This window comes from Cupressus sempervirens, chromosome 6 (assembly GCF_028749045.1).
Source record: "Cupressus sempervirens isolate cs-2001-9-10 chromosome 6, ASM2874904v1, whole genome shotgun sequence".
Taxonomy (NCBI): domain Eukaryota; kingdom Viridiplantae; phylum Streptophyta; class Pinopsida; order Cupressales; family Cupressaceae; genus Cupressus; species Cupressus sempervirens.
The window spans coordinates 586045957-586057410 of record NC_143123.1 but is presented as its reverse complement, the minus strand read 5'-3'; positions in this window follow the sequence as shown (position 1 = coordinate 586057410).

The following is an 11454-nucleotide window of genomic DNA, read 5'->3' as shown; positions in this document are numbered from 1 at the left end:
CTCTCCAACAAAATGAAGTAGCTAGTATATCTAGTCTCAACAAGCTTGAGGATTTCTATCTTTGAAAATGTTGTAAATAATGCAAGAGATGTGTGATGATTTCAAATAAACATTTGCACATCTCTAGACTCACATGCCAAAGCCTTAATCCAATAAATTTTACCAATGTCCTTCAAGGTATTATTCAATGCATGTACACAACATGGGGTCCAAAAAATATGTCTATAAGTACTCTCTACCATCAAACCAACTGACTTACACACCCGAGTTGAATAATGACTACTTGCAGAACATTTTGAGGTCCAACCTCTTCTATAGCATACTTCAAAATCTGAAATTGAAAGGATGCATCCTTCTTTTTCCGTAAACAATCAATAGCTCTAAGAAAATAAGAGCCTGTTGTGCTAGTTAAAATAATATTGATGAGTGGTCGATGTTTGATATTGGTCCACCTATCCATGATGATAGAGCATTCATCAATCATCCATGTTTGTCTCATTTCCTCCATTGAAATACTTATATTTGAATACTCTTTATCAAGGATAGTGGTGCATAGTTTTGTCTCACTAGGTGTACAAATGATGGACTAACAACATATATATCTTTGCACATTTGTTTATAAAACGAGGAACGTGTAACATGGTATGATATGCCATGAGCAACAAGCAACCTGCCAATAGATTCTTTAGCCTTCTCTTTTGTAGCCACATTAAAAAAATTAGCAACATTAGTCTCTCTTTTACTATTCTTTCCCTTAACTCTAGTAGTACTGGTTGTGTTTGTGCCAGTGGGGGTTGCGCTACTCATAGGCATAGTGGCTTGCACATTCTCTATTGAACTCCCCATTTTCAGCCCCTCTCCCTCCATGTGAAATTGAGTGGCCTCATTTTTTTCTTCTCATGTGATCAATTTACATCCTTTAACCCCTTGTCCACCTATCCATAAAATGTGGAAACACTCTAGTGTAGCTCCCAAAATAATGGTTGACATCTCTTATTCCCTATTACCCACTATATTTTTCTTCTTATCCTTGTCCACTTTTGTAGCTAATTGTAGGAGAGGTTTATTTGGGTCAAATGGGCTTTTGGCATATTTTTTGAGAGCATGGGAAGGGCACTCAAAAGGATTTGGATTTGACGTTGTTACTATTGCATGATCACCCACATTAATGGAAGCCCCTACAATTCACCTAGACTTTTTAGTTTTTCTTTGTGATCTATGAGTTTCTTCCATAACTTTTACTTTACGATTAGCATTACTTCCTTCATACTCACTCTCACTACTACTGCTCATATTTTTAGATTTTGCAATGTGATGTAGTGTTGCAAGTAATCACAAAAAAATGATATCTCAATGTTTCCTTCAAATTACCCTCTTTTTTAGATGAAAATTTTGGAAAATGACATCAAATAGCTACATAGTTTGAAAAAGAAAAATCAAAATGAAATACATACATGGAATGAATACAAAACCTTCCTTTGCAACTTCAAAATAGAATCTTAGCTCACTATTATTGCTACTGTATACTTTCCTCTTGCTCTTAACAAATTTATGAAAACTAAAAATGAGAAGAAGTTGAAATGTTAGTGTTTTAAAGGTCACAATAGGGTTTCACATATTTTAGAAACCTCTAGAAATAATGTGGGGCTCGCTGGCAAAGAAATGATAATTAAAAAAATTGTCTTTCTGTGTTTTGACGTTATCTCCTTTTCGCTACGAAATCATGTAGTCTCGTGTTTGCAGTCTATACCTTGTCTATTTTGATTTGAGAGATACTTGATACTCTTATTATATGTACTTTGAGATGGCTTGAGGGTTGAATGTTATACTTTGATTTACTATCATAGATGCTATACTACTACACTGTTCAATTTATCATATTTGCATGTTGATGTCATTTTGAGATGACAGTAGATCTATGATGATATCTAACTGTCTGGTATTTGGACATACTTTCTAATTATGTTATGTGATGGATTTTATGCTGTGGTGATTTACGTCATTCTTGTCTCTTTGTGCTTTATGTGAATGTAAGTGATGTAAATGGATTAATTAAGTATTTAATTCATTTTGCTTCAGCTATGATATTATATGCAATTGCACTTGATTTTGTGTTTTAGTGTGCAAGAAATATATCCTTGGCAGTGGCATATGGAGTTAGTGATTCAGCTATTCATATTTTACCAATGTCATCCCTATAAATTGACGTATCCTTATTTTAATTGTTTAAATTAAAACATTTCAATGATTAGTAAATCCAAACTCATCTGCATTATGTGATTAGACCAATTAGTGTGTTTGTGCATTTAGAGGTTCACATTGTCACGAAAGTTGTTTAGTGATTTCTGTGATTTTGGGTTTTCGGGCTTCAAATCTTCTCAAATTTATTTTCTGACAGCTTTTCCTTAGGTGAATTCCCATTACAAGGAATAACCTTTTTTGGTTTGGATTGATTAGGAATTTACCTAGTCTAACTGGCTATTTGGCCTAATCGATTATTCACTCAAAAAGTGAATAAGTATTGAAAAAGGGATTTTATTATTCACTTCTCACTTTTGAAAATACAAATTTGAGAGCTTTTCTAAGAATCCTCTTCTGGAGGATCACATTTTTGTTCGTTCTGGGAGCTATGAGTATGAGATCTTCGTGAGGTCGGTCTTGTTGGATCTGGCTTGGGTAGACCTTGCATTGTCGTGATTTTTGATAGTTCCAGCAAACATTTTATTTTATTGTGCAGGTTTCAGTTTCTGCCCCTTTTGCTATCAGGTAGGGCTTTCCCATTTTCTTGTTTCAGTTTCGTTTCAGGTTCCATTTTTGGTAGTTGTTTGTCTGGAGGCTAAGAACTAGTGTTCCCCCCCATTTCTGTTTGTTAGCTCTACCTGGATGGTCAGGTATGAACATTTTCTCAATTTTTGGGATGGGGTTTGAGGTTTTGCACTATTATGCTAGCCGTTTTCGCATATGATGTTCGAACCCAAATATTGTTGGATTTTCAAGGTTTTTTTACCCAAAGACCAAATGGGTTTTAATTTCAAAGTTTTCTAGTTTTTGGGGTTTTTGCCTAATTTTGTGTGTCACGTTGTTTTCTTGAGTTTTCTTGGCATGAGTTTGGTCGTGGACCTAGATTATCTGTTTGGATGTTGGTTGGACTTTTGTTGTACTTTTATGTTGCATTGGGATGCATGTTGCATCCGTCCTCCTGATTTTTTTTTTCAGTTGAGTGACTTTCTGCATTGTATTCTCATCCAGTCCTTGTGTTATGATCTTTGTGATGGTTGTGCACCACACACGAGTATGTGCACATACATTTGTCAGGTGATTTGTGAGGCCCAATCTTTCATGGTACTTTCGAAAGCTATGATCATTGGGGTTGGGTTGGGAATTTGCATGCCTATGGGAACTCATCGTTGGATAAGCATGGGTAGGGTAGGGTAGCATATGGAGGGGGCTTCTACCTCATAGCGTGGTGATCATTGTGCCCAAAGGGTTGGTGAAGGAAGCTTTAATTAAGTGATAACTAAATAAAATACTAGGTGGTAATGAAATTTAAGATAATAAAAAGATGTGGTGTGCTAGAGCCTTCCGTGGAGGAGTTGAATATGCACAGTGGGAGCTTGGGCTTTTTGATGCCAAGTGACTCTCCATGATGTTAGCCCCTACTTAGTAGCCCATTGAGTGTCTGACCAAGACTTGCAGTTTATGCATTGTCTATGTTTTGGTTTTAGTCATCTTACTTTCTGGCATGTGTGTTAGCCATGGACTTTTGTTTTGTTTGTGTTTGTGATTAGATCATTATCTCCATCAGCACGGTGGGAGTGGACCTACGGGTTCCATGTGGTTGGGAGGCATAGCTACCTATACCACTGCTGGGGATTGGTGTACAACGATAGTCTATTGTCCTAGTACGACCATTGCTAGATGTTTTCACTTGGTACTTAAAGTTCCACAGTATGCTCTCTTGTGATTTATGCTTTCATTGAAATGCTTATATATCATGTTTAGATGATGTTAGTTATTGGCACATTTTCTTATTACAATGGTTAGCATATGATAGATGATGTTATCTATATTCACAGGTTTATCTTATGCTTTACTTTTAGCATGTTAGATTTCCTTATGCTTATGTTGTAGCATGTTTTAGTAGTGACTTCCTTATATGATAGTATCGATGATCTAATCAGTAGCTTGGGATGTTGTGCAGGGATGGCTAGGGCTCACGATGGTCTAATGATGATATTATAGTTGGAAGGAACTACATACTTAGTTTGGTTGTTCAATTTATTACAATGTTAATTATGTAGATTGCGATGTTGCTTTCAGTCATTTTCCCTTAATTGTTTGTTAGATGGTTAGATTTTGGGTTTCTATCTTTCACTTATTGTTCGAGTGTTTACGCCTTGAATTGTGGATCCGGTACTCCCCGATGTGGAGGAACTTTATTCCTTAGCTTTTTATCTTTTCATTTTCTAGCTTGCTATTCTAGAGCCTCATGCGAAATTGCAATTTCTCATGCGCGAATGCAAGTCCTCGCGTGGTGTGTTGGGTTTCTTCACATGGCCTTTGGCACTTTATCGCAAGAAACTCAACACCAGTGTTGGTTGCTTTGGCTATTTAGGCCAAACACTTTCTCACACTACATGGTGCACATCCTTGTGCAGAAGGCACTTCCTCGCGAGGCATATTGCACATCTTCGCATGAAAACTTGTCAATTTGTGGTCCTCATGTGAAAAAAAGAAGGTACCTCAACTAGTTTTTGGGGATCAATTTTTTGGCGATTCTAGTACCCTTTGGGTTTACTTATATTACCATGCTTTAATAGATCTTTGATTCCTTGTATTGTTGTCATTTTGGATTTCAGTTTCCATTTGTGTATGTGTTAGTTCGAGTAGTGGCATTTGGAGATTGGTTGGTTGTTGAGATGGTAGTTAGGTCTTCCATTGCAATGTATGTGATCTATTTATGATGTTGTCATGTGCACTCATACTTGTTAAAAAAAAATCTTAGCTAGTATTTCATCCCTATTCCAAGGATCTCTGGGTGGGGTATTACGAATCAAGGAGTCATTTCGTCTCGAGTATGACTCAGGGATGTGATTAGCATACTCAGTACAACGATGCATTTCACCATTTCCATCTAGGCAAGAAACACCATTTTTGGTACCATTTCCAATTGATGCAATTTGGGGATGACATTAGGGATGGAAAAAATCTATCCTCGCATCCCCGTTCTATCCCTGAGACGAGATCAAGTCAAGAAAAGCTGGGGACACATCACCATGGAGTTATGCTCAAAAGAGCTATACAAATACTTGACCAGATACAATTTCTTAGGATGTTACAAGGTTTGAGTGATGGTTCTCAATCTCATAAACTCATCCTTATTACGAAATAATTGGTAAAATACTTGTTTGATATTAACAAAGACGAAGAGTTGTGATAATGCAATCAAGAATTAGTTGTGTTGGTTTTGAGTCAAACTCATTAACCCATGTTTCATGAGTAATGATTCAACATGAATCCATCTCCCATGAGAATAAATGGAACACTTAGCACTCATTGGATTTAGGTGATGCTCACAGAGGTGAAACACTAGAACTTCCTGAGAGGTCACCCATCCCAGTACTACTCTAGCTTGAGCGCACTTAACTACAGAGTTTCCTCCAAGGTTAAATCCACTCTACTTGCAACCCCATTTGCAAAACCTTCACGAAGTGTTGTGCCTTATGAGCCATTCATTAGAAAGCCCCTTAAGCTCATCAATTGGTAAGTAGGAGAGAATTTTCACAAGTCAAATTGTGATAATGTTGTCAGGAATTAACTATGTATTTTTTGAGTCAAACTCATTGACCCATGTTTCATGAGTAGTGATTCAACACAAATCCATCTCTCATGAGAATAAATGGAACACTTAGCACTCATTGGATCTAGGTGATGCTCACAGAGGTGAAGCACTGAGACTTCCTGAGAGGTCACCGATCCCAGTACTACTCCAGCTTGAGTGTGCTTAACTATAAAGTTTTCTCCATGATTAAACCCACTCTGCTTGCAACCCCATTTGCAAAACCTTCACCAAGTGTTGTGCCTTATGAACCATTCATTAGAAGGCCCCTTAAGTTCATCAATTGATAAGTAGGAGAGAATTTCCACATCAAGTCAAATTGCGATATTGCTATCAAGAATTAACTATGTAGTTTTTGAGTCAAACTCATTGACCCATGTTTCATGAGTAGTGATTCAACACGAATCCATCTCTCATTAGAATAAATGGAACACTTAGCACTCATTGGATGTAGGTGATGCTAACAGAGGTGAAGCACTAGGACTTTCTGAGAGGTCAACCATCCCATTATTACTCTAGCTTGAGCGTGCTTAACTACAAAGTTTCCTTCATGGTTAAACCCACTCTACTTGCTGTAGAAATTCTCTCATACTTATCAAAAGACAAAGAGGTCAATATATAGAAAAGGTGAATGATGTTTCCTTTGGAAACAATCATAAAGAATAGAATCATTCTTATTCTAGCTAATAGAAACTAAGAGTTATCTACAAGCTAACTAAATATTAGAAATATTCTAATATTTACAATAGATTACAAATAGATAACCATTGAACAATAATAATAGAAGCTATCTATTATTGTAATACCCTTTTTTAATGGTTAATCTATCCATAACACTAAGATGCCCTCTTAATTTGACAAACTTATTAGGACCAAGAGGCATGGTAAGAATGTCTACAGTCTGATCCGCTATAGGAACATATTGCAAGACGAGTATCAACTAAATTCAACAATTATTCACAATAACTTGAAGCTATCTGGCAAGCCAAAAATAAAGAAGCACCTAGCTATCCATTGTTATGAATAAAGTCCAAAAGGACAATGCTGACAAAATCCTTATCATCTAGGAATAAATATTCTGATTTAGAAGAGAAAAAAAAAATTCAACATCCAAGCAAGATTGTTTGTCCTTTCACATTAGCCAATAACAGTGAACTAGTCCAAGAAGGGGAAACTTGAGAAGAATAAATGAACTATAGATAGAAGACACAAAATTTTCTCAATTTAGATAGATCTAAAAAATACTAACAGTCTATAACTCAATTAGTGTTACACAAACATTGAAGGCCTCTAACTAGAGGGTAAATCAATATATCAGTTGCTTCGATACATTAATACAAAATATTTCAAAACGAAAATACTCTTGAGTCCTAAATAAGAGTTGTGAATTGATCTTGCAATTAAAACTACATTTAATATTAACAAGTCACATTAAGTGAGAAGTCACATTAAAGAGAAATATTGAGGATAAAAACCCACTGGATGGCTTCTCGCTCCTTTGGAATTTTGAAATTCCCTATTCACTCATCTATGGATCCTTCCTTGGCTCGCACTATATCTGGTTTCACTAATGTCGATTTCCCTCTATTGCTTGGGTCTATTGTGGTAGACGTCACCAATTGGAGGGAAGGGTTCTCCCGTGGCATCTATGTTATTGCTGCCTCAGCCTCATCCAATGCCTCTACGAGTTTTTCTACTAGTTCGTGGGGCTGGTCCTCATTCGCTGATGTGGTTGCTTTTGAGGCCATATTGCACAATGCTACTCCTCTTGCGGGTCTTTCTTTCATGCCTTCTCATTCTTGAAAGGCCTCTGCAGTGAGTGTCTCTAGCCCTGCTAAGGTTGTTTTAGACCAAAACATTGATAATGAATTTTTTTCTACGACAGAGGAGTTCTCTACCTTATCTGCTATTTTTTAGTTATGAGGTTTTTGGCCCTCTCTTTCTAATCTTCATGCATGGATCTCCGAGCATTGGGATCCATTCCTGGAGAGTGGTGTTCAAATCTTCTCGATCGCAAAAGGTTTCATCATTGTCAAGTTTTCTTCTGCTAAAGATAGGAAGGCTATTCTATAAGGTTCTTTCTCATGGCAAGGTCATTTCCCTCTCTTGGCCAAACTGTGGCATATGGACTTTGACCCGTTGATGGAGTCCTTCAACAAGGTTCCTATTTAGGTTAGGCTTCCAAATCTCCCTATGCCTCTTTGGCTTGACTCTATTTTGGAATCTATGGGGAATGCTATTGGAAATTTTTTGTTTGTGGACTCAGCTACTTCTAATATTCTCCATTCAACATGCACACAAATTCTTGTTGAGTTGGATGTCTCTAAGGGCCTCCCTGAGAATATCTTCTTGGCCTCTTTGTGAGGCTCCTGGACTCAAATACTGGATTACAAAGGTATCCCTTTCTGCTACAAGAAGTGTCATATGGCTAGTCACCTGGCTGCTCATTGCTTTTCTATGAAGAAAAAGTTAATGCGTCCTCCTTCCTAGTGGCATGGGGCCTCTTTTGAGCACTATACAGTGCATAAGTCTGCTTCGGTGGATGACTCTTCTCTTGAGTCTATCCTTGGGGATGGATCTTCCCCTATGGTTGGTTCTCCTTTGGTTGTTGCTTCTTCGAGGACTTTGGATGCTGTGGATGTCTGACCTTCGGGTCTAGACCCTGTCCCCTCTCCTATCCCAGATTTGGCTACTTCTCTTGGTCCTAGTGAGGGCCTATCTTCTTTGGTTCCTCCTAGGGAGTTTGAACTTTTGGGTGCTTATGCTTCCCTTGGCCTCCTCTCTACTTCTTCTGGGGATTGGATTGGTGAGGCAACAAGAGTGGAGGAGGGATGGATTGCAATAAAAAAAAAAGAAATCTAAGCCTTCTCTTCCTCCACTAGATATGTTTCTTAGGTCGGGCAAGGGAGTCTCTACATCAAAGGGAAAATCATGAGATCCCTTTTTGTGCCTAGGTTTAGGTGTTGGAGCCCATTGTTGGATTCTTTGGCTCCTTTTTTTCGGTGATAGGTTTTATCACCATGGTTACCTCCTTTCCTAGAGGGTAACCGGTTCCATCTATGGTTTTGTGCTTATTGAAACTCCTAAGCTTTGTACAGGGTTTCAGGCACCCTTCAAAACCTATTTTCCTTAAGGGCCCGTTTGGTTTGAGGATATCAATAGGAATTAGAATTGTGAATTCTAACAAAATCGTAATTCATTGTTTGGGTTGATGAAATGAGAATTGGAATACGAAAAAATTAGAATTATGTATCCTCATTTATCCCCCAATTCAAGGATTCGGTCTTCCTTCCAAATAGTTGGTATTTCTCTAATACCCATTTTAATTCCAATTTTGGGAAAAATAAGCATTACAAATTAATACAAAAGAAACTTTTTTTATGTCTGCTAGGGAGAGCTTGTCAGAAGAGGAGGGGATTTTGTCTACCATAGCGTAGGGAAGAAGACACATCTTTTGCTTGTATGAAAAGTTCATAGAGACTTTTGTTCTGCACTACAGATTCTTCTCGAGTAGAAACAAGCTGATATAATTTCCATGGTAGTTGTAAAGTTGAGGATCTACATCGTAAGATCTGTGGCTAGAAGACAATTCATCTGGCATGTCATGCAAAAGAGAATCCATCTTCTCAAGTTTAGGAATGTTTTCCCTTTCCTACACCAAGAGGATCATAGATTGCATCCTAACTCTCTCACCATTGATTTACAGCTCCTCTTTGTCATCATCAACGGAGATGAGCTCCCACACTCTATGGAATGGGTGTTGCAGGCAACTTCTCCCGCCAATACACTATCACACTCTCCCTCTCACCTTCCAAATTATACACCGCTCCACAGATCACCACTGACTGTCATATATACCAAACAACTCACACATTCAAAGAAATGCAAAATTTGAAAGGGAGATGAGTTGTTTTACAATAGCTTCAAACAATAACACAACATGTAAACACCCACCTTCAAGTCATGCCAGTCAGACCTGCCCTAGCTTGCTTATTCTGGTCGGTATTCCATTTCTAGAAATGTGCAACCAAATGGTGGAAATGTGTATTCTCATAATGAAATCTTGGTGAACCAAATGGTCCCAAATCAAATCCTCAAAACAATAATCTAGATTTCAAGTTCTAGAATCCCAAATCAAGGTTTCTGAAGGCCAATTCTTGAATCATATTCTAGTAACCAAATGAGCCCTAATAAAAATCAAGTCACATTGTGCACAATTAATATACACCTTAAGTGTTGACCATTTTCCCCTACTTTCGGGGGAAATCTTTTCTCAAAAGTCAATAAGATAGATTTAGTTTGTGAAAAAAAGCTTTAACTAGGAAATTAGTGTTTCATCTTCTAGGAGGAAGGTGAAAATGCTGTATCATTTTCAAAACTTTGCAATATCTTCCATGAGAAAATCATAAACTCTTGAACTCTTCAATAGTAATGCAAAAAGGTTAAAGATGGCTACAAAACATGTTTCCTTATCCATGTGACAATATTCCAAGTTGGGAAGGTCAAAAATTCCCCATATCTATATAAAAGAATGTCCCTTCCAAAGACACAGAGGTGCTTGTGTTTAAGTATTTTCCTACTTGCTTCAAAAGCATCATTGTATCTTCATTGCCATCAAAAAATTATTCATACAATCTAAAGTTTTCCAAAAAAATCAAGCACTTAGTATACATAAAGTATTACTTTTGCACATAGGGCAACTAGAAGGCTTACAAGGTAACACCACAAAGAACGTGACCTTCATGTTTTGATTATTGATTGGTTTAGTTATCACATTTATCTCATGTATGGAAGTGTTTTCTAGTTAGTGTACCAAAGATGGTACTCTAAATAGATCAACAGAGTCTTGTGCAAACTGGGACTAAACAAGGTACTTAAGTGCATTAGAAAACATCCATGTTATGTTGTAGATTATAGTTGTGATAGAGATGATGGTTCCTTTCTTCACCCCTTTAGGTGTCTCTTTGGCATTGTGATTCAATCTCCTTCATGTCTTCTCCTATCATCATGTGACTAAAGTTTTCCTTTTGTGGTTGGATAATTCATATTTTCATACATTGATGCTGACTAAGAATCATCATGTGCATTCCATATATTGAGTTGGCATCATTGAAGTGTATTTAGCTACTTTAGGAGTTTATGTTTATGCTTATCATTGCTTGAACCAACTTTATTGAGATGTAGTGCCAGTGTGCAATCATGTTCATTGGTGATTATTTATGGTCTCATAAGGTTTTAATATTAATGTTGCATCAAACTATCTTTGTAATTGATGAAGCGATGCTAACAGTTGAGTATGGATGCATCACTTCAGATATGTCCTCTCTTATGTTCTCTCATTTATATGAGAATATTATCAATGTGCGCTATTGCTGTAGGTGATTATAGCTAGAAGAGCTACATACTTTGGCAGTTCTGAGTGTACCAATCATTGTGTATCATCTGCAATCATGGTAATTAATATTTGGTGATCCATTTGTAGTATTAGGAATTTAAATTTAGTTATCAAAGGAAGTTTGGTATTGACTATTGTCAGCAAGAATTGAGTACTATTGATGATATTATCACATGTGAACACATATTGAGAATATATCTATGATGTCAAAATAGTTGGC